The 25,566-nt window shown below is 37.5% G+C and overlaps 1 protein-coding gene across 2 annotated transcripts in view; it reads right to left on the bottom strand.

The window, feature by feature from the left end:
* The window catches only part of PPP3CA (protein phosphatase 3 catalytic subunit alpha), a 334,519-nt gene that overhangs the window by 112,286 nt on the left and 196,667 nt on the right, over nt 1–25,566 (bottom strand). The gene's annotated exons all lie outside the window — the stretch shown is intronic.

The raw sequence follows: 25,566 nt of genomic DNA, 5'->3' as shown, positions 1-25,566 counted from the left end.
TTCTCTATTCTATTCCATTGATCTATATGTCTGTTCTTGTGCCAGTACCAGGCTGTTTTGAGAACAGTGGCTTTGTAATACAGCTTGATATCTGGTATTGAGATCCCACCTACTTTGTTCTTCTTTCTCAGGATTCCTGTAGCTATTCGGGGTCTTTTTTTATTCCAGATGAATTTTTGGAAAGTTCGTTCTAGGTCTGCGAAATATGTCATTGGTATTTTATAATGGGGAGTGCGTTGAATCTATAGAATGCTTTGGGTAGTATGGAGATTTTAATGATGTTGATTCTACCAATCCATGAACACGGTATGTTCTTCTATCTGTTTATGTCTTCCTCTATCTCTTTTTTCAGTGTCCTATAGTCCGCGTATAGGTCTTTTACCTCCTTAGTTAAGTTTAATCCTAGGTATCTTAATTTTTTTGGTGCAATGGTAAATGGGATTGCTTTTTTAGTCTTTCTTTCTGTAAGTTCATTATTGGTGTATAGAAATGCCATAGATTTCTTGGCATTAATTTTGTATCCTGCTACATTGCCAAATTCATTTATTAAGTCTAATAATTTTTTGATGGGGTCTTTAGGGTTTTCTATGTACAGTATCATGTCATCTGCAAATAAGGACAGTTTTACTTCTTTTCCAATTTGGATGCCTTTTATTTCTTCTTCTTGTCTGATCGCAATGGCTAGCACTTCCAGCACTATGTTGAACTGGAGTGGTGAGAGTGGGCATCCCTGTCTTGTTCCTATTCTTAGGAGAAATGGTTTTAGTTTTTGCCCATTGAATATGATGTTGGCTGTAGGTTTGTCACATATGGCTTTTATTATGTTGAGGTATGATCCTTCTATTCCCACCTTGCTGAGAGTTTTTATCAAGAAAGGGTGTTGGATTTTGTCAAATGCTTTTCTGCATCAATTGATATGTGATTTTTATCTCTCAATTTGTTTATGTGATGTATCACGTTTATTGATTTGCGGATATTGTACCATCCTTGCATCCCCGGGATAAATCCTACTTGGTCATGGTGTATGATCTTTCTGATGCACTGCTGGGTCCAATTTGCTAGAATTTTGTTGAGGATTTTGGCATCTATGTTCATGAGGGAGATTGGCCTGTAATTCTCTTTCATTGTGTAGTCTTTATCTGGTTTTGGTATTAGGGTGATGTTAGCGTCATAGAATAAGCTTGGAAGTGCTCCTTCCTCTTAAATTTTTTGGAATAGTCTCAGGAGGATAGGTTTAAGTTCTTCCTTGAATGTTTGGTAAAACTCCCCTGTGAAGCTATCTGGCCCCGGGCTTTTGTTTGCTGGAAGCTTTTTGATGACTGCTTCAATTTCTTCCATAGTTATTGGCCTATTCAGATGTTTAGATTCTTCCTGATTGAGTTTTAGAAGGTTGTATTTTTCTAGGAATATGTCCATTTCCTCCAGTTTGTCTAGTTTGTTGGAATAGAGTTATTCATAGTATTTTTTATCAATCCTTTGTATTTCTGTGGGGTCTGTTGTTATTTCTCCTCTTTCATTTCTGATTTTGTTTATTCGGGTCCTCTCTCTTTGCTTCTTGGTGAGCCTGGCTAGAGGTTCATCAATCTTGTTTATCCTTTCAAAGAACCAGTTCTTGGTTTCATTGATCTTTTGTATTGTGTTTTTTTGTTTGTTTGTTTGTTTTTTGGTCTGTATGTCATTTATTTCTGCTCTGATCTTTATTATCTCTTCTACTCACTCTGGGCATTTCTTGTTGCTCTCTTTCTAATTCTTCGAGTTGTAGAGTTAGATTATTTATTACCATTTTTTCTTGTTTATTGAGGTAGGCCTGTAGAGCTATAAAGTTCCCTCTCAGGACTGCTTTCATTGTGTCCCATAGTTTTTGGATTGTTGTGTTTTTATTGTCATTAGTTTCCAGGATGTTTTTAATTTCTTCTTTGATCTCTTTGTTAACCCAATCACTGTTTAATAGCTTGCTATTCAGCTTCCAAGTGTTTGAATTTTTTGGGCTGTTTTTATTGTAGTTTATTTCTAATATTATGCCATTGTGGTCTGAGAAAACGCTTGATATGATTTCAATCTTCTTGAATTTGGGGGAGACTTTGCTTGTGACCCAATATGTGGTCTATTTTTGAAAATGCCCCATGTGCACTTGAGAAGAACATTCATTCTGTGGCTTTGGGGTGAAATCTTCTGAAGATGTCTATTAAGTCCATCTGATCTAGTGAGTCATTTAGGATTGCTGTTTCTTTGCTGATTTTTTTGTCTAGAGGATTTATCCAGTGATGTCAGTGGTGTATTAAAGTCCCCTACTATGATTGTATCGTTGTCGATCTCTCCCTTGATATCTTCTAGGAATTTTTTAATGTATTTGGGTGCTCCTGCATTGGGTGCATATATGTTTATCAGGGTTATATCCTCTTGTTGTATCAATGCCTTTAGTATTATGAAATGGCCTTCTGTATCTCTTGTTATGACGTTCACTTTGAGGTCTATTTTGTCAGATATAAGTATTGCTACCCCAAGCTTTTTTTTCATTTCCATTTGCTTGAAAGATATTTTTCCATCCCTTCACTTACAGTCTGTGTGAGTCCCTGTTCTAAGGTGGGTCTCTTGTAGACAGCATATATATGGGTCATGTTTTTTTACCCATTCACTCACTCGATGTCTTTTGATTCCACTTCTTTAAAGTTGAGATCTTACTAATATTAAAGCACTGCTTACACCATGTCACCTTCCTAGACAGAAATAATCAATGGTTGTTTTTACTAAATGAAAAAATCCAAATTTTCCATCACCGTACCACCATATCCATTCCTCTCAATACAATTCCTTTCTATCTCATTTCTCCAGCCTTGTCTCTGTCAATCCCTCTGAGAAGAGGTGTAGTGATTCTAATCTTGTCTTTACTGCCATTAAATGCCTAACTTTTGGACAAGTAACTAAACCCAATGGACCCAGAGTTCTAATCTCTAAAATGGGGGTAAGACATCTACTCATTGCCTCATTGTGTGATATTATAGTCACTATGCACACTATCTGACATACAGTACATATATATAAATGTACCTAGCAAAGCATCCCACCCTGCACTCTCACTTCTGTGAAATCTTATCAGGCTTGCTCTTTCTATACTTGTAATAAATACATATGTAATTATATATAGTCACACATAAGGTTACAGAACAATTTTATACATAGTTATAAGGTTACATATGCATCTATCCTTTATAATAAAAGGCTAATATGCAAATAGACCAAAGGGCAAAACAACTGGAACAACCAAACTGGTCGCTATGACGTGCGCTAACCACCAGGGAGCATGTGCGGAACATGGCGGGCTTGGCCGCAGTGGGATGGTGGAGCAGGTGAGCGTGGGCACCATATCTGCCCCTGTGCCTACCGCAGCCTCGCGGCCCACAGTTCTTTTCAAGGTGCACGAATTCGTGCACTGGGCCCCTAGTGTGTATATATATATTTATATAAAAGCCAAGCAACAGGAACATCAGAATGACCAGAATGACCGGTTCCTTTGATGTGCACTGCAGCCCCGATTGCCCACCCCTTGTGATTGGGGGTGGGGCTGGCCTTCCAATCTCCCATGTCCCCTCCCTGTGGCTGGCCTGGCCCTGATCAGCCCCAAACAAGGCGGGCCGGCTGGATTCCACCCATGCATGAATTTGTGCTCTGGACCTCTAGTAAGGTTTTATATGCATAAGAGTACTTACATATGTAACCATATGTGGTTAATACTTTCATGTACAATGTTCACACAGTAACCAATATTATGCCTTGCATTTTCCCATTTTGGGAGCTCAATTATATTTTTCTTGATTCCTACAAAGAATATGACAGATGTGCTAACAATACTTTAGGTATAAATCATCGAAGAGTAAACCTGAATAGAGTCCTGCTGTTTCTGCACAGTAGAATGGGTCCTCTACCCAAATCAGCCGGTGTTTTGTTTTTTTCCTCTAACTACTGAACAAATAAAGGACTTTGAGTAATTTCATTCTGTTTTCTACTGGCTTTGAGTTTAAATCTGTCCCAACAATTCTTATTACTTGAAAAAATATGCCAAGGTAAATAATACAATACGATTTATTCTCCAAAGTCTTAAAACTTTAGTTTTCTCTTACGATATTTTTAAGCCTTCTGGAGAAATGACATTACTTTATAATTGTAGGTTTTATATCTTTCATGTTGCTTTTCCAATGAAGTATGCATAGTACTTTCATATTTAACTGATACAGATTTCTGACTAGAAGTGAATGATTAGGAGTAAGAATCTAGACTCTCAATTCCAATAATTACAGGCTGTTGTTGTTCCTTGTGATTAAGCCCTTATCCCAGTGGTCGGCAAACTCATTAGTCAACAGAGCAGCAAACCGTGGCTCGCAAGCCGCATGTGGCTCGTGAGCCGCAGTTTGCCGACCACTGTCCTATTCTAAGTTATTTATTTATTTATTTATATAGCAGCATTTTTAAAAGTAATTGATATTTATGATATTTATCTAAATCTCATCCTATCTCAGGAGATTACTTCTAAAAATGTCCATTTGTCTTCGATAAAGTGAAACTCATCCTATATTTCTCTTTGTAATTTACTCTTCAAGTTAACTTTGATTTTAGTGTATATCCATGCTGGGTCCTGAGTCTAATATTCAGCACTAATGTCTTAATAGCATTCTCATTTGCACAATACTGCCTTTTCAAGCCCTAGATCTCAGCAGACAAATAAACTACACGTCCCATGTAGGTTCCCTGTCACATTAACGACAGGTGTGTGTAGTGGTCTGGAGCAGCGCTCTTCTATGGTACTGAGAACACGAATCATGAAATACTAGATACTGAAGATACTTTCTTTTTCCTTCTTCATCCCTTTTTCAGCACTATCTTTCCTGGTTAGGATGCATTAACTATGTGATTCAGAATAACATGAAAAAAAATGTGCCTAAACTTGTGTTTTTATTTGGGAAGAAAATAAATTCAAGTTTGACATTTTTTAAAGTCACTTTTAGTAAAAGTCAAATGTATTTGACCAGGCCATAAAAACTGTATTAAAGACAAAGAGAAATGATGCCAAAATTATCATGCAGAGAGTCTGCAGCTCTGAAAGGATCCAGGTAAGTGTGCACAACACTAGAGTGATGGCTCTGGTGCTCTAGCCATCCACGGAGACACAATTTTTAAAACATATGATTAAATTGAACAGGAACAATTTTACCTGTTTCTTGCATTCTATTCACAATAATAAAAATGGGTAAACAGGGATTTGAACTTTATCTATGAGACACCATTCCCTTGTAGCACATTGGAAGACTCAGCAATTTTGATTTGCTTATGATTCAGAAAAGAGGCTAGTAGGAAAATAATGCAATCTCATGATGTCATAAGATCAATATTTTACTTGTCTGCTCAAAACCCTTCCATGGCATCCTATTTAAATTCAGTACAAGGCCCTAAATGTTCTGGTCCCCAGCTCCTCCTCTAACCTTTCTCTTGAGCACAACCTTTGCTTCAGCCACACTAGCCTGGCTTTCCTCGGGACAACAGGCCAACTCCTACTTCGGGGCCTCTGCACTTGCTATTCCTTTGCCTGAAGAATTCTTCCTTAAACATGTGCTCTTCTCCCCTGTTGCTTTGTTCAGTACCCTGCTGTTGCGTTATCTTCCCAGTGACCTTCCCTGATTGTCCATTGTCCATTCCCTACCAGACACATTCTGTTCCTTAATCTTCTTTTGTCTTCCTTATAGCACTTGTTACAATCTCATACGTTATGCATTTTTTAAACGTATCTGTTTGCTTTTCTAATTCATTAGAACACAGCTTCCTGAGAACAGAAACAGTTTTTGTTCACTCCGTGAGCATATGCTGCAACCCAACACATGAGCCTACACCTGATTCTGACATACAAAGAGGAGCTGGCTGAATGAGAAGTGACAGGAAAGCAGCAGAGTCATCTGCACACTTGAGGCAGTGAGAAAGGAGAAAGCTCAGTCTAGTCCAAACAGACATTATAGACCTTCAGAATGAATGACAACAACAATAATGATAATAATACCTATCACACACCAACTGTCCTTTTTCCTTTCTTACTTTTTCCTTTCCCTCTGGTCTCAAAAGGCATTTACTTCTACCCAGAGCTAATTAGTCCATCAGTGTTCCCATGACTAATTTCTCAAGGTTCACACTCCAATATTAATTATTTACTCTGCCTCTTATATTTCTGGCTTCTCCTTTTTACTGGTTTCTTTGCCTTTACCTATAAACACTGAGTCTCTTTCATGTCAAATAGCCCTTCCTGTTCCTATCATCCTCTTATGCTACTGTAGTACATTTCTCCTTAGTGGAGCTACTTCAAAGAGTGGTCTACCCTGAGTGTCTTCCCTTCTTCCCCCCTCTAACCACTCTCAATTGACTGTAACAAGACTGTCCTTGTCCAGCCAAACTACTCCTTCTATGGACAGTTACTTCCCAATTGCCAAACCCCGCATGCATTCATGAGTCCTCTCCTCGGCTTCTATTAACACTACTAGCCTTCTTGCTTTTTGTCTTGGTCCATTTGGGCTGTTATAATAGAATAACAAAGATGGGGTGGCTTAGAAACAACAGAAATTTATTTCTCACAGTTCTGGAGGCTGGAAAATCCAAGATCAAGGCACCTGTAGATTCAAGTCACTGGCAGATTTGGTGTCTGGTGAGGGCCCATTCTCTGGTTCTCAAAGACAGCCATCTCCTGCCTGTGCCCTCACATGGCAGAGGTGGTGAGAGAGTGCATTTTTTATAAAGGCACTAATCCCATTCATGAGGGCTTCACCCTCATGACCTAAGCACCTCTCAAAGGCTTCACTTTCAAATACCATCACACTGGGATTTAGGTTCCAACATATGAATTTGGAGGGACACAGAAGTTAAGTAGTTTTCCACTTACTTTTCTAGCCACAATTTCCCAACCTTCCCTTTGCTCCTTTTCCTTTGACTGTCCCTTAAATGCAGGCATTAGCCCCAGGTTTGTCACTGCCCCTCTACTAGCTTCCCCTTGACAATCTCATCCACTTCCATGACTATACACTGCCTGTCTAGTGACCACTCCAGAGGAGTGTCTCTAATCCAGATCTGTCAGCTGAATTCTAGAGACACGGAGACAGGGCAGCTAACTGGTAACTTTGCTGGTATGTCACATAAGATGTGACCTACTACTTCTCTGAAGTTCATACATTGCTGCAAACTATTAAAAATATATGGCCCAGCTGGTGTTGCTCAATGGATTGAGCAACATCCCATGCACCAAGAGGTCACTGGTTCAATTCCAGGTCAAGGCACATGCCCAGGTTGTAGGATTGATCCCCAGTGCTGGCCATATAGGAGGCAGCAATGTTTCTCATCATGGATGTTTTTCTCTCTCTTAAATCAATTTAAAAAATATTTTATTATATATGAAGGTTCTAGCTTTAATAAGTATGTAGAAAAGCATTTTTGTTTAAAGCTATTACCTTAAATTCATAAAAAAATATTATGCTCAATGCTAATCATGTCCCTTTGAAGTATCTTTCACATTTTATTTAGTGTAATAAACCCTTTATTGACATGCATTTTCAAAGTAAAATTCAACCTGGTCCAGATCTAAGTATCAGGAATCTAAATTTAGGAGAATCCAAGGTTAAGATATTTTTCTCCATTCACGTTTGAATATTCACGTATATATAAATCTTCTCTGTTTTAGTTTCTGCCACTAAGTTCCTAAGGGCATCTTCTCTGATTTACCCAAAACTACTTCAAAGTGCAGTCCAGGTTGTGCAGGAGGAGCTCTGCAGTAAAACAACCACATATCAAGTGTTCTGCGCATCAGACAACACACTAGGTGATTCGTGTTATTCATAATCGTCAAACGATCCCAGAGGTCAGTATTAGCTTGTTTACAAAGGAAGAACTAAGTAACGTGATTCAGACATAACAGTTAGGAACTACAGGAATCAGTATCAAAAGCAGAGAGACCACATTTTATTACATACTTACTATCTGCCCTGCATTGTGCCTTACATGTAGGATCTTATTTAATTTGTACAACATCCCACTGAGACAGATACTACTTTTATGCCTGTTTTTGTTTGTTTGTTTGTTTGTTTGTTTGTTTTAGATTTGGAAACTAAAGCTGAAAAAGGTTAAATAATTGGTGCAGGACACATAGCTTTAAGTGGTAGAGCTGTGGTTTGAACCCAATTTCTCCCCAAGTCTAGGTTATTCCCATTGGATGCTCTGCTGTTAAATAAATGTAGTAAGTAGTTGAAAATAGATAAGGTGTTGGATTTAGAGTTCAGTGTTATTGTTTTCTGGCCAATAATTTCCCATTCCCTCGATTCTTCTTTAGAGCATGCAATCAAATCCTGACTTAATTTCCTTTACACTCTGTAAAAAAGTCACTGTATTATTAAATAATTTAAAATGAATTTGAAAAATATGGGCATTTTTCAGAGATGCCATGAGTGAGAGTCTTTTGGCTTGCCATAGTGTATGATCAAAGAATTCAGAAGGATGCCTTTTATCTGAGAATATCAAAGGCCACTAACTAAAAAAAGAAACAGAGTTCCTATTACACTAAGGAGAAAAGGCTGAGTCCACTGAAATATAATACAAGAATGTTGGCATACAGGTAATTCACAGATATTATTACCTTTGCTACTTGAAATTGGACCAATCTGAATTCTTTCCAAGAACAATTATTTTAAAATTGTAATATCTTCTATTTATTTGTTACAACTGCCACTTTTCCCCCTTGGTATTCTGCTATACTTTATCCACACCCTACACACACTCACCTTCTCCCCACACACAGACACCCACACAGACACCCACACATACAGAGTCAAATCACACATCCATATGCCATGCTCTTTTTCCTCTGTGGCTCATTACAACCCATACCATAAAATAGCTCTTTTAAACCTAAAAGATGAAAATTAATCGAATTATGTTTCCAAATTGTCACAGGTCTCTAGTTATTGTGGGGGCAGATGACCATTTCCAAAATGTAGTCAATTAAGTAACTTGGTGTCTTTTATTAAGGTTCATGCCTCTGTCTGAAATAGACACCAACAGGTAATTTTACTGATTTGGGGCACAGTGCAGGCAGTATCAATCCCTTCTTAAAATGTTTAGCTCAACTCTCCCATCCAAAATATAAACTAAAGAAGAATGCTTTTCCTTAGAATACATCAAAAGCAGAATTATTATTGAAATACACCGAGTTAAATCTCATCATGATATCAAAAAGTTAAGTGTTTCCGAATTTTTTTAAGTGCAGCTGGGGGAAAAAAGTTTCCTTTGAGCTAGAAATGAAATAAAAGCAAGGGCTAGGAAAAGTGACTAAGATTTATGAATTATCTGACTTGAATTAAATGCATGGTTTTTAACAACTATATTAGGAGAAGTATTGCCATTTACAATTTGTCTTAGTCTGCTTGGGCTGCCATAGAAAATACATTAGACTGGCTGGCTTACACAACAGAGATTTATTTTTCACAGCTCTGGAGGATGGAAGTCCAAGTTCAAATTCTGCACTTTCTCTTCCTCTTTTTTTAGGCCACTAATCCCATCACAAGAGGCACAATCTTGTGATCTAGTTGACCCAAAGGCATCATTTCCAAACACCATCACATTGGGCATTAGGGCTTCTAAATATAAATTTTTTTTTTGGGGGGGGAGATACACACATTCCATAACATTCATTCCATAACATTTTATTGTTCTTTAATATGAGTTTTTTATGTAGAATTATTTGTAAACATTTAACTCAATTGACCCAGTTGGACTACTCATTAATTAAATGTCTTTAAAAAGGGTTGAAAAAGATGATTTCCAAAAATGGGTACTTTTGAAAATAACTGATATAAAAAATGCTGCAATTTTATATCTTCGAAACCATAAGCATATATAAAATAAATTGTTAAATTCTAAAAACAATATTTAAGGCAAAAGAGAAAAAATTGAAAGAGGCTTCAGTGTAACTTTTGTTGAGCACTTAGGATGTGTAAGGCATTCTCTTTGTTTACATGCATCACATCTTACGCTAACAGCAACACTGGTAACTAGACAAAGCTATATGGCAAAGCCATATCAACCAAGTAACTTCGGTTTCACATACTTTCTTACATTATTCAACTCTTTTAGGAAATATGGCTTTACAATGCATTGCCAGTGTACCCAAAGTATAAACCAATCAAGCATGTATTAATCAGAAAATAGAAAAAGTATTTGGTTTCACTCTCTAGCTTGTGTAACTAAAAGATTAGCTTTTGAAATGGTATGTTAATTCAACTCCAGGGACAGGTGCAAGTCAAACATGAACCAAAATGAAAGATTTTTGCTAGAAGTTGTAAATTCAGGATCAGAACCAAAACAATAGCAATATCTGTTTTGCCTTTACACATGGTTGTCACACCAAATATTAGGAATTAAAAATCCAAACAATTATGTGTTTCCCTAAACTTCAGCTGACATGATTTTCTCTAACCAGCAGTTAAGAACTGAGCAGCGCAAACCATATCCTAATATTTTAATTCCTCAGTTATCAAACTCTGACAAATGATCAGGCACAGTGTAAATTTATAACTTAATTTATAATTAAATGATAATCACCCAAGTGATTGATGATGGCAGTTCAGCTAAAATTTCAGTCATTTCATTAGCTCATATGACAATGGCTAGGTGATTGAGTTTGCAATGTGCAAAACCTTGTAGTAAGGTTTTTATGTCGATTACCTCATTTAAACTTCACAATAACCTTATTACCCACATACAACTCTGACTCCATTTTAGAGGTGAGTATACTAAGGCTATGAGAGATAGTATAATAGTCCTAAATTCACCACTACTCATGCTGGGAGCCTGGACTTGAAAGCAGGCCATTTGATTCCAGAGTCTGTGTTCTTGACCTCTAGCTTATACTACCCATATCAATATTTTAGGTAGAATGACAATGCACACACTCCCACCAGAACCTCACTATACAAACACTGGTATAGGAGGAATAAGATCATCAGAATGTTCAGGATGTAGGAAGATTCAAAATAGGCCCTTAGTTGTTAGAAATACAAAGATCAAACTATTATACTTGGCCAATCTACCTAAAGATTAGTGGTTTCCTCTTATGTATGAGTGAGGTAGGTCCAAGTTCTGTGCTTGTGCCCCTGATCACTCTTCAGCTTTCTCTGTGCTTCAAAGTTGTGTGTATGAATGAAGAGAGGTCAGCAAGGAGACGGAAGGCATAGGTTTAAGATTGGTTTTGCTCTTTATTAACTTTATACCTCTAACTTTTACTTTTCTCATTCACTAAATGAAGTAAACACATACTCTAGTTGCCTTATGTAGTTATTGAGAAAACACATATTAAATTACTTTGAGAATGCAATTCTGTATGCAATTATTATTGTCACTATATATAATGCTATAGTTTAATAGGGTAGTTGAGATCTATCATTTTTCCCCAGTAATTAAATGGAACCAAACCCTATTTAACTGAAGTTAAAGTACTACTAAGTAAGGCATTATGTATGATTGATATATATATATATATATATATATATATATATATATATTTATTTATTCTACATATATATGTAGAATAATTAATAAGGCAGTAAGAGAGCAAAATATAGAAAGTCTAAATAGTTATCAGGAACTGTGAGTAAATGTAGATAAAGACAACAAATCAATTTGATTTTACCAAAGCTCTGGGAAAAAAATTTTTTTAAAGTTTGTTTAAATAGGAAAAAACACATAAAACACAAAGGAAACTTTGAGTGTAATCTCTTCTGTGGGAAAAGTTTCAGAAGTTAAGTGATAAGAATTTCTGCTAGAAGTAAATGTCAATGCTCCTCTTATACTTGGCCATTATCTGATTTGTTAAAAAATCTTGTTGATCCTTTCTTCACCAAACCACTCACCTTATTTCTTCTTTCCATGTCCAGTGCCATTGCCTGACCATTATTTTTTGTCAGGATTAATCCAAAAGCCTTTTAAATGGTCTCAACTCCTGTTTTCCCTTCTTTACTAGTATATGTATCGAACTTAATGCTACCACAATTGTCTTTATAAAGCAAGGACCTGACACCATCCCTATATCTATCAAGGCAAGGTGCAGTAATAAACAACTCTCAAATCTCTGTATGCAGCTTAAAACAACAAAGGTTTGTATGTCTTGTAGGTCATTAAATGCTCCATCAATTCTAGAAACACCACCATTCTCAGAAGTAACTACATGACTCCATCAAACCAGAAAGAACAGGGAAAAGGTGATACAAAATGTACAATTCTACTAAAATGTTCCAGGAAGGGAAGACATTTTTGGAGATCATTTTCAATGATAACTACAGTCTTTTTCATTTAAAAAAATCTTTAGTGGTAGGTACCTATGAGCTACCAAATAAAGTCCAATTCATTCAAAGATCTCATCAATTGGACATAATCAGGCTTGCTATTATAGCCTCCAAAACTCATTTCCAAACATACTCTGTCCAGTCCCTCTGGATGGTCCCATTCCCTGAACAGAAAAAGTACACAGAGGTTCTGTTCTACCAGCAATCATCTGTCTCCAACGATCTGTCTACTGAAATGGCATTCAATCTTCAACTTCCATCTTCTCTATGAAGTATTCTTTGAGTCTACAAATTCATATTACTCACTTCCTTCTTGGCATTCTCATAATAGCTTTTTCTTTATTTAACTTTTGAAGTCTTCTATGCCACAAAACATACATGGAACACAATATATTATTTGGGGAAACATTAGGTTCTCTAGAATCACAGTCTTTAGGAAGAGTCACTATTTATTTTTCATGTGTATATCTTGCAGACCTAGCCTACTATGCTATATACTATTATACAGTCACAAAAGTTTGTTTAAAAAAAAAAAGTTCCACCCTAGCTCAGTGGTTAGAGAGTCAGCCCACATACCCCAAGGTGCCAGGTTTGATTCCCCCTCAAGGGCACTACCACACTACCAGGGTTGCAGGGTCGACCCCTGGCCCAGTGTTGGAGGCAACCAGTAGATGTGTCCCTCACATTTCTCTCTCTCTCTCTCTCTCTCTCTCTCTCTCTCTCTCTCTCTCTCTCTCTCTCTCTCTCCCCCTTCCCCTATCCTCTCTCTCTCCCTTCCACTCTCTCTAAAAATCAATGGAAAAAAATATCCTCTGGTGATGATTAACAAAAAAAAATTTTTTTTAATGAATTCTACCTATGAAAGTTTAAAATTATAACTAGAAGAATGGAGTCTAAATTGCTGAAAGTGCAAACCTTAAAAATATTTTCTAAATATTTCTGTAACTCAGAGGTGATACTTAAACATTTCTTTTTGAATAATTATAACTTAAAAACCTAGTACGAAATGTTTAAATTAATGAATTTATTCACTGCCCCACTCATAACCACTGACTAGACAGATCAATGATTAAACACATGTAACGATGCAATTAAATATGTGGAAAAGACATCAGGTCCTTTGATGGAAGATGAAACAGTATATTAGTAGATAGAGGTCATTATGGGGCTCTATAAGGAACAGATGAGAACTACTCAGAATTACAGGCACAATTGTTTAAAAGTAAAAGAATGCATTTAAAATGCTGCTGGGTGCTTGAAAAGATCTTCCATTTCATGAGCTATCTTTAAAAGTGATTAGTTCAGACTGTCTGTCTACATTCTAATATAGTAAATGTTTAATAAAGATATTTTACTTTATAATCACAGATTATTATAATATTATTCTACTCTTATACTTTATAATTTTAAGACAGTAAGCAATTGTTAATCCTGATTATATAACAGAAAACAAAAAGCATCAGTGTCACTCGAGTTGATTTCTACTGAAAACAGGTTTCTCCATTATGCAGGAAATACCTGCACATTTTTTTTTCTCCTTACAAATCAACCAGCAAATATTTAGGGTAACTAATCATGGACATGCACCATAGTACACACTGGGGAGAGAGACAAACAGAGATAAATACAGTCCTTTCCTTGCAAGAAATAAACATAAATTTTTAATGGGAACACAGATAATAGGCCACTGAATGCTTGATTAAAAGTAAATTTAAGTGCAGTAATCTCACCAAAAGGAAGAGGATGAAGCAGAAGATTGCACAGTTCTGATAATAAGAAAAGATTTCCCCCAGGAGTGATATTTAAGCTGAAACCCAAAGGGTGAATAAGACTCTTCTGGGTTAAAGGAGAGCTTAATAAATGCCATGAAATATAAAATATCTAGTAAGGCTAGGGCATGGAGTAAGGGGAAGGAGCTTGGAGGAGGTTAGAGAACAAAGCAGCCCTCTGGGCATCCAGGGCTATCAAGCGTTTGGATTCTGTCCAAAGGGCGAAGGGAAGCTATGAAGGGTTTCGTGCAGGAGCAGGGGTCTGGCTTGTACGTGCAGAACTCTATGCGTGGGTCTGAGTGAGGCAGGCATTATGTGAAAGAAAGAATTCAGGATTCTTCTCAATATGGAACCTAAACAAAGCATGATATTGTACCAAAGAAAGGGGCATCCCTTGTTCAACTATCAGCAAGAAATGAAATACTATGTTTCTTTCTTTAAAAAACACAACACACATTCATTTCAACAGCACACATACAGCAATGTATGATTCTGAAGATATCAAACATTAGGGGCAAAAAAGGAATTGTATCTTGTGCACATGTAATATAACGTTCTAGTCATCGCCCCACATGTGTTTGTTTAGCTACTAAATGATCCCTGAACAAAGAGCCAGGTCAACAAAGAAGGGTGTCAAAACATCAACAGAGGGAGATCTTGTCAGAGCTTAATTAGGGCTTCCAAATAAGGAAACCAAACTAAGGATCCTATTAGCACTCAAGGAGGCATTCTTGATTTAGAAGAACCAAGCTGCAGCCACTTGTCATCTAGCTAACGAAAAGAAATGTTTTACCTTAATAATGACCTCCTCCTGGAAGCAACATGAGAATCATCGCAGAGCCACACTGAAGAGCCACTGTGTGCTCAGGCACACCTTCTGAATGTTTCCGCGTTACCCTCCCTGTCACTTTTTAACACTAGAACAGTCTGAACAATGCATGGCTTCTCTGCTGCGCTTCGATAGAAATTATTCAATAAAACTCACGGCCGCTTTTAAGAAGAAATTAAAAAATTTGCAAGTCACAGGAGAAAAATTTCCACCTAACAATGGGACTAACTCAAGTATGTGACTTGTATATTTCATCTGTATCATGAATGTTGCCTGCCTGCGTCTACATTTTGAAGTTGTTCTTTCCTCCTCTTCAAATTACTTCATGATCAAAGTGCTTTAAAAACTGTTAAGTGGTCCTACTAGTCAGTAAGAAAAAGTATACAATGTCGAAATAGTGTTTGCTGTCCTGTGCAGACTTAGAGACTCTAGCAACAAATAAGCAAAAGAAAATTTTCGAACCCAAATAACATCCACAAAAACATAATTCTGACTAGAAAACTTAAAAGGAAGATCAAAACTTAAATTCATCCCAACAATCAAGCAACATGTGTCTTACGGTGCACAGGGAATTGGAAATGGTTCTTTTCCCAGGCTGGTGCAAAGGGTGGGGAGCAAATGCTCTAAAGCTATGCAATGGAGGAGGGGGGGGGGGAAGAAGAAAATGTATATTTTCTACACATCTAAAATTCACATGGTTTAGTGGCAACATTTAAATGTTTGCTACATATGTACAATCCATATGGCCTAGAGGCAACATTTGAATGCCACTATCTAATCACAGAGATACACAGAGTGCCTGACTTTAGAAATCGCAGGTTACGGCCTGACCGAGAGCTGTGTGAACATCATGACTCCAACTCTGGCTGGTATTCTTCACCTCGACAAGGTTCTCCAACTGCTCCAGTACTTCCACTCTATGGATTTTAAATTAGATACGTACTACATTTGTTCACTGGGCACTGAGGTAAGCCAATGTAAATCTGTTTCAGAAGATATTCATCCCCAGGAGAACTATTTTAAGATTTGACTTGTTAAAGACACACACAAACAAACAAAACTCCCGAACCTCAAGGCAGAGAACTAAATGTCAATCTTGTCCTCTGCACGCTCAGTACCTAGTGCAGGGCTTGTCACTAGGTATATGGTTGATAACTGGCTGATGAGTTGAATGAATAATAAAAGAGTGGGTGAATGTGTGAATGAATGAATGAATGAATGAGCAGGTTCATACATGCGGAACACCTTCCTTGGGTCCCTTTTTCCTTGAAGAATTCAGTTAGGCATTTCTTTCTGCATGTTAGGCCTCAGACTGGCTTCAAGAAAGAGATAAGGTCCTTCCTTCTTTTGCTGCCTCACCCACTCTTCTTTCTCATGGGAGAGGCAGGCGTTCCAAGATCAGGGAGGTAGCAGTGGATCAGAGAGTGGATAGCTTTCATACTCGAATCTTTGTTAAGCCAGGAGAGATAGTTTCTTTCTCCTGGGAACAAATCCATTTGGCCCCTGGCTTCTAAGAGAAGGGATAATTACATGACTAATATAAGAAATTGTTAAGCTTAAATGATTTCTTTGTTGTAAGTTCCCACTTTGGGAAGCACATTACTTCAGTGCACTAAATGCCTCATTAGTACTTAAGGGTGTATTAGATGAATTTTCATTTTAACTTGAAATAGACTTCATTCTCAAAGCAGGAAATACCTTTTAACTCAAAATTAAATGTGGCAAAGTAAATGTTGACAGAAAAAAAAATCAAATTCATCAGAAAATAACTATACTACTGCTAATAATAATAATAATAATGGCAGCAGCTAATATGTATTGAGCTCTTACTATGTGGTGGGCATTATCCTCACACCCACCCTCCCAGGTCAGTAGGTATCATTATCAGACCCATCCGGAGACACAGAAACGCTACCCAGGATTAAACAGCTGGAAGTCAGAGTGAGGTTTCATGCCCAGACAGTCTGATTCTAGGATGGTTCTATGATCCAACTATGGCTTTTCCTATGAAAATACAAAATCTGATTTACTGAAGCAAGAAGGATTTCCAGAGATAAGCAATTATGGAATGGTTTTCATTATGGAATTCTTGAGTGGTTCTTTTCAGTGTGTGGTCAATCCCTCAGCCCTGATTCAATTAGCATTTTATATCAATAATCATTACTAACTGAAGTAATGACATTCGATTATGTCACGGAATTCTCCCACATTTCAACCAGTGTGGCCTTTACAATTGGGTTTGGGCCCTAGGCCAAGCCTACAGGGCCTGAACACAGACCGAGTAGAGATTAAAGAAGGAGAATCAGATTCGAAACCTATTCCAAAGAAAATTCAGAGAAATGCAGAGATAGGAAAATATATACTACAGGGACAAAGAACAAATCAATTTGGCTGGATTTGAAAGGTTTCTGAAGGAGAAGAGAAGACAGGTGGGCACAGGCCAAACTGTGGGAGGCCTACAACCAGCTTCATTAAGGCCTTTGAATTGTTTTCTACAGCTGATGATGAGTCACTGCAGGTTCTGAACACCAAATGGTATTTCAGCAAAATTAATCTACAAGATTTTAAAATATGAATTAGAAGAGAAAGAGAAAATGGGCAGGAAATACCATAGCCCCTTAGCAATCTGAGATTTAACATTCACAGTTTCCACTTTTCCCAAGTGATCTCCAAATGCTCTCATTTCTACTTTTTCTAGGGCACCAAGTCTGAGTTACGAGGTCGATTTGTGAAAGCACGTTGTTAACTACCACTATGCTTCCACTTCCCACTCAGGGAGGTTTTTATGTGTTGTTGTTTTTTGGTTTTGTTTTTTTGCCTAAACCAGGGTCCTGTTCTCAGTCATTCTTACTAAGTGATAAAACAGGCTTCTTCACACAAAGTGCCTCCAAGTAAGCCACAAGTGTAGAAATAAGCAGTGAGTTATAATAAAAAGACTGGTGACTTAATTGGGGAAGTCCTACACATACCTCCCTTAAGAGTTTTCTAGGCATTTTGCACTTGCCACGTTCCACGCGTTGTGTCAGGAAGAAAAAGGTAACTGAAGTAGTTAAGGAGAAAAGGGAGACAAAAAGACATCTGGAAGGAATGGCAGGACCTAGTAGCCAACTAGAGATTGGGGATGAAGGGAAAGAAGAAATCAAGAGGGCCTCTAACATTTCCAGCCTAGGGGACAGCATGCTCATGCCCTGAGTAGGAATAAGAAACCTACAGGGACCCTAGCACCTAGGAAAACGAAACAGTTGTCTGCACACTGAATAAAGATCTCAAAGCCTGAGCGAAGGGAACTCCTGTCTGTAAGAAGAGACGCCACTCGGATAATTTTAGAGTCATCTGAATAACCCATTCCAAGGGACATGGGGGTTATCCAATACTCTTTTCTTCTGTTCTTTAATATTTGAGATTTGGGGCACCCTGACATCTTGATTTTCCAAATCAAAATTGTATAGTTCTGCCTTTTATTTCAGAAAACATTTTATGAATTTGGAAAAGTTCCTTGATCGTTGCAAAAACTCCCAGTTTTCATGACTAGACCATTCTATTCTCAGTCAGTAGCTAACAGCTAAACTTCTGTACATTTAAATGAAGATATCATGTTGACAGACTACATCATAACGGAGAGAGAAAGGTCACTGGTGAAATCACTTTGTTCATTTTTTGGGTTTTTATTTTGCAGGTAAAGCTTCAGGGTGACAAACATTCTGTGAAATCATTAAAGCTAGATATATACCAAGAAGGTAAAAAAACCCACAAACCACCAGAAACCTGGCTAATTGCTGAGGATTCAAACTGAGAGAATTATTCAGGATGACAGAGAGCCATTATCTCAGTGTCCCCTGGCTGCTCCTGCATCCCCAGACTCATCTGTATTCCCCAGGGGAAGAGCAGCAGTGAACAGAAATGTGTTATGTGGGAAGTTATTTGGATGGCTCACAAATGGAAGCCTGGTGGGGAGAGAAAAGCAGGAGCAGTATGCAGCAAGAACGGTTTAAAAAGCAGTACTTAGGAGAGGGATTTTCTTTTTCACTCTGGAAAAAAAAATTTGGAGGTGCAAATGGAAAACAGAATTTGAAAGCAACTGTGCGTAAGAATCACTCCTTTCAGTTTCAGTATTTGGGGCTTTCTGCCTATGTACCATATCATAACAAGAAGTCTGAGAAATAAGGAGAGTGGTTAAAACTAGGGGTCACATGACAGGTCAAAGTTCTCTGGGCCTCCCTGACCTCACCTGCAGCCTCTCCTGAGATTTCCCATAGGAAGTGCTCAATAAATAATGTCTGTAGAAACCAGTCAGTTACAATATTCAATAACCAATTGCCAAGACCTGCGTGTCCTATGAATAAGTTGCCATTCACTAGATAGAGTAAAAGTTTTCTCACACAAATGTTTGCTGCAATGGAGAATGCAAGTTAGTTAAAGCATTTTAATCAGCTAAACATTACTTCACATCTCAGTAATGTTTGCTAAGAACTTTTAGCCAGTATCATCCATTGTATGTAATCTTCACACTGTCCATGATATACCATTTTATGAATGACAAAAACTAAAGCTCAGAGTGGTTAAGAAATGTAAATCCTGACAATAACACTTGGTTTTGCTTACTCTGGGGTTGTGCTCAGTTAATCCTCACAATTCCCTATAAGAATGTCCATTTATTACCTCCATCAAGCAGAGCAGAAACTGAGGCTCAGAGAGTTTTAGGTAATTAGCTCAGATTCTCAAGGCTAACCAGTCACACATAGTCAGTCAAGATGGGAACTGATCCTGGCAGTCTGGCCCCAGGGCCCACTGAGCACTCCTGAAGAGGGAAAAGTTACAACTAAAAAGAAAATGGGCATTTTGCTTCAGAAGGCCTTGCTCTTCTCACACACCAAGCTGAGTGAAGTAGGTGGTTTCCTCCCTCTCTTCCTCCTCACCCCACGTTCCCTCACTGACCTACTCCTCTCACCCCCGGATAAGAACACTGGCTGGCCCCTGATTTCATCTGGATTGACACTATCTCAGGGACTGTACAGTAATCCAATCCTGCACTCAAGAAACAGGTTTAGTCTTTATGATAGTTTTTTGTTTGTTTTGTTTTGTTTTTACCAAAAGTTTACTTTCAATTCAGGAAACAGGATTCGTCTTCTTTCTAATGTCAATAGAAAGACAGCTTTGTTTCTTAATGGTCAATAATTGTCTAAATGAACAGCTGTATTTTTATGAAGTAAAAGAGATTTGGAAAACTGCACAATGGCCCTAATCTTAAAATTATTCCTACACTATATGTCGTACTGTCACCACTTTAAAAATTCACCCAACAAAATTTAGTATATTCCAGGTCTGCATAATACCAGAAAGAAACCTTTCAAAAACACACATTTCTGGATGGAGAGCTAATTCTAAAATAGGTAAAAACCAGGACTGCCTTTTTCGGCATTGCTCCAGATACCTGAAATATATACATCAAAACCATCTGTACTCCGGAATGGGGCCACTGCTATAAGCAGTATTATTCTTAGAGTAACAAAAATTGGAGCTATCTATAAAATTTGCTGTATGGTTTTTATTGAAAACAGCCTGAGACAAAATGTTCTTGTATGCATCTTCATAATAATCAAAATAGGATGAAGTGACAACTACCTTTGGAAAGTAGCAAAGGAAAGGGTAAAATAGTAGAACAGAAAAGTATGGTTGGTGAATGTCTGCTACATTCCACACTGTAATTTAACTGCTATGTGCCATGTAATTTAATAGTGTGGTAAGCATAAATCTATATGCCAGTTGCAATGATGAAACGGCTGACAAAATTCTGACATACCTTTATTTGTTTCTCCATGGAAAACCCATTTGGCAAAGACCAGTTAGTAGTAAATACTTCTAATTCTTATAAACAAGGCTTGGCCACATTAGGTAAATAACATTCTTTATATCCTAAGGTGTTTTATTTTATTTTACTTTTTTTAGAGTTCCACCCTGTTCTATTGAGGTATAACTGTCAATTGAAAATTATATTACTTAAGATATACAGCATAATGTTACTGCAAGGTTTTTTACAATCTCAAAAAACAGGGGAAGAACCAACATGACTCCTTTAGTCCCTTCAAACTTTAATATTAATCCACAGGGTCAAAAAATAATATACCCAAATTTATGTATAAATAAATTATTTGGGAATTAATCATGTTAAATGCAAAAAAAAATATGGATAACTATGGTGGATTCTTCAGAAGTTAAAAATGTCTTGCAAGATGATTAATGATCCCCGCACCCCTTGTTCATTTCTGTGAAGCCAGACTTTTCCTTGGGTTGCTTAAAACGGGCACATCAACCCTCCTGAGCAGCAAACACCTTTTTAATTAATTAATTTATTTATTAAGTTATTTATTTATTTATTGTCTAAAGTTTTACATATGTCTCCTTTTTCCCCAACTGACTCCCCCCGCCCCCCCGCAGCCATTCCTACCCCAGGCAAGCCCCCACCGCCCCAGTGTCTGTGTCCATTGGTTATGCTAATATGCATGCATAAAAGTCCTTTGGTTGCTCTCTAACCACCCCCTCCCCTACCATTTGTCTCTGGATCTATTCTTGTTCATCAAATTATGTTGATCATTATATCTCACATATGAGTGAGATCATGTGATATTTATCTTTCTCTGACTGGCTTATTTCACTTAGCATAATGCTCTCTAGTTCCATCCATGCTGTTGCAAATGGTAAAAGTTCCTTCTTTTTTATAGTGGTGTAGTATTCCATTGTGTAGATGTACCACTGTTTTTTAATCCACTCATCTGCTGATGGGCACTTAGGTTGTTTCCAAATCTTAGCTATTGTAAACTGGAGTAGCAAACACCTTTACACTACTCAGCTGCAGGAAAAGATAGTGGCACACTTTTGATTTTTATAAATCAATAGACATTTCTGCTTTGTGTATAAGCAGAATGTATTTGTTCTTTAAAAATGTTTTTTAAATTATAAAAAGGAGGGTGTTCTTTAGAATATGGGAGTGAGTGAAAGTACACAAATAGGTTATATAAGGGGACAGGGTTTAGGAATATAGAGAAAATGAGCTTGGGAAATTTAGATTTGCTAACATCAAGAGTAAATCTGAATCCTTGTCAAAGTTCAAAAGAATGACTCAGATTTCAAGGATTTCTTTTTCTCCCTTACAAAAAGAAATATTAATATTTTTATTGATTATTTGAACAACCAAATCCAAAAATCATAATGAATTCAATCACCCATGATTCCTTTCTCTAGGTGCTATAATATAATACATTATGCATTTTTCTCAGGCTATAATTTTGGCATTTAATGAAACTAAACAGATTGCCTTAGTGTTGCTATGGGAACATTTTTCAGATGGGAAGGGGCTGGAACATTTATCAGATGGAAAGAATTCATTAGCTCTAGAAGACTGGAAGTCCTAAGAATCATTTAAATATAGAGATTGAGAAAAAAAAAAAAAGCTCAATTGACAATTTGGTTACACAATCTAAAATCTCTTTTAACGCATAATGTTGGAAGCTGTGTAGATCCTGCAATCCTTGGTAAAGGCTTCTGAACAAACTCAAGTACAGTTGCAAATTTCTGAAGACTCTAGGAAAAGGAACAGATGGAGTTGGAGTGTAAGAGAAAACTCAGTTGCTCCCAAAAGAACAGAGGAGCCGGTGTCTTCACCAGCACACCATAATAGGAGTTGCTCTGCAGCAGGCACGCTGATATTTTTTTACAGGCAGAAGTATGTAAATTACTTGCTATACATGCATTCTGCAGGAAAATTCTACCCTTGCAGTCCTCATTTGTTAAAAAATAAAAAGTGAAATATATCAGTTAGCTAAACAACTGATTTCTACTCTTTTGACGGTTTGTAGAAAATAAACCCCCTTTTCGACCCTTGAAAATTACTTGCTGTCAGTCGTCCACTCAAATGAGTGGCATTCCCAGGGACACATGCATGTACCCAATTATATACACTGCTTATAATGTCTTGGTCCTGGGATTAAAATTTCTCACAATCAAATTTTTTAAAATTTAATTTTACTCTTTAAAATATATTTTTATTTATTTCAGAGAGGAAGGATGAGGGAGAGAGATAGAAACATCAGTGATGAGAGAGAATCATTAATCGGCTGCCTCCTGCATGCCCCTCCAGTCTGCAACTGGGGCGTGTACCCTGACCGAGAATTGAACTGTGACACTCAACCACTGAGCCATGCTAGGCTCTCACAAGCAAATCTGATGCATCTTCTCCCTTTCAGAATGTCTAGTTAGCTTTTACTTCTTCCTTTAGAAAATGGGCATGCCTTTGACAAACTATTAGTCTGCTATCCTTACAACTCCCTTCTGTACTCTCCCCTGTATTCAAAGGTTAGAACCTTAGAAACTACATTTCCCAGAATCCTTTGGCATTCGGGTTCTGAATAATGCATCCATTCAGCTAATGAGAGGTACTCATGTAATATTAAATGCAAAGGAGGGTAGAAATCATTCTTAGCCCCCACACCTGACATGGCCACTTCTGTGGGCTTTGCCAAATACTTTCCTAGTGACTGACAACTCCATGTTCCATTACTAGTGAAATGTAGAGGAGCAGTGGAGCAGTTATAACAGTCAGGGTTTCTCTTCATTTGTGGATAGCAGCTGTGGCTTCCTGCATGCTTGTTCACAATCTGCAGTGCAGTGAGCAATGACAACAACAAAACACTTCTGACTGATATTCTACCCCTTTCAACAATTTTGTGGGTACTTAATTCATGATTTTAAATTCATTCTCAGTCTGAAATATCGAGCATTTCCATTTTCTACCCTGAACCATTTCTCCCAAGAAATAGAAGCAATTTGGATCTATCCAATTTCAGAGTACTCATTAGTCCACAAGTCAAGGTCATGGGGTTTTGAAAGTGACCCCACAAAAGCTTGTAGCATAAGCATGTGTGGTCTCTGCCATTGTTTGGCAGAAGCTTTAAAGAGGACAGGTCATTATTCTCTTGTCCTTTCTTATCCCCACCCTTTCTACAGGGTTGAAGTCACCTTCTGGACAAGGTGTGTTAAATCTCATTCTTATTCTCCCTCTCCTCCTCTCGTTTCTCCCTAGTTGGGAAGGCCTGGGCTGGGTCATGGAAGCACAACTCTGGGTGTTGAGATACACATTTTGTTCCCCATTCCCTTCCTTTTTCTAGTTTGTCTCTGGGTAGATAGACTGCAGTTTAAAGCTTATGGCTGAATTTAGGAGTAGAAGTAGGTAAAGCAGTTCTTCCCTTGTTTTTAAGTCTGCTTCAGAGGACCACAGAAGAGTCTTCCCCTTTGACTCAGCCTAGCTCCTCAGGCACTGCACTGAGGTGTAGGGCCAAGGGCTCAGGCAGTGCCTAGCTATCATAAATGAATAGATTTCTCTCCTGATCACAGGTAAACCTGGCAGATGAGAGAACTCTTGTATTCATAATGCCACGTCCAGCCCATCATTTTCTCCACCGAGACTCATTTTGACACACCTGGGAGAAAATATTAAGATGCTGTGTTTTCATATGTAGTGTATCTATATATATAAAAGCCCAAGCGACCGAACGACCTGTCAACTGGTCGCTATGACGCGCACTGACTAACACGCACACTGAAATCTTTCTCCTAAACATTTCAGATTATGGACTCAACAACAGGGAATAATGCCATTTGTTAATGCAGTAAGTAATTCTCCTCTATACAAATAGTAAAATATTTGCTATGTCAATTTGTCATCAATACAATCTGTGATACAGCCACAGAAACAGGAACTCAATATCAATCCTTAAACATGCTTCATGCAGTCTTTATCCTTTTCTCCAGTTAGGTATAATTCTTAACTTTTTACAATTTAATATTAAACCCTTTTGTCTTATTGTTTTACCTCAAAATGAGAAGAAAAATCCTTGCACATCTGAAATTGCTTTATTCTTTGACATACCTGTACTGTTTAAACTGACCAAATATCATGAAACATATAGTATATGCGTACATCAACAAAACTTACTCGCTCTCAAGATGAGTGGCCATACTCAAGCACATAGTAACTGGTTATAAGTCAAATGAAAGGAATTTATCAAGTTATATACACTCAGACTGGCAACAGCTTTTTTTGGTAGTGGCACAAGGCAAAATGTACATACATAAGTTTTCCTAAATAAAAACAACACAAACAAAGTATTCCTAAGTTAAATATGACTCATCTCACCTGGTTAATTAAGAGAAAGGTGGCAGGATGACATAACGATGGAACAAACAGTTGCTAAATTAGTTAAGTAAAATTTCAAAACATAAGGGGGTGATAAAAATACAACTGGGTAGAAGCAGGAACACATTCATTTGTCAGATTTCAAAATGATGAACTTGAGTCTGCATACATATTCTGACTTGAGTATCTTAGGATGAGACACATACAACAACCATTTATAAAAACGAAGGAAATGCTCCTCAACAAAGAAGTTCTTCTGCTACAGGCAACCAAATATCAACATATTCTCTTCCAAACTCAGTATAATTTCAGCAGCTAGATTTTCCTTTCACCTTAACCAATTGTTGGCTTTTCTTCTCTTTTTTTAAAAAAATAAAATTAATTGATTTTAGAGAGAGGAAGGGAGGGAGAGACAGAGATAGA

Source organism: Plecotus auritus (assembly GCF_963455305.1).
Source record: "Plecotus auritus genome assembly, chromosome: 1".
Taxonomy (NCBI): Eukaryota; Metazoa; Chordata; class Mammalia; order Chiroptera; family Vespertilionidae; genus Plecotus; species Plecotus auritus.
This window is presented reverse-complemented; position numbering and strand designations above follow the sequence as displayed.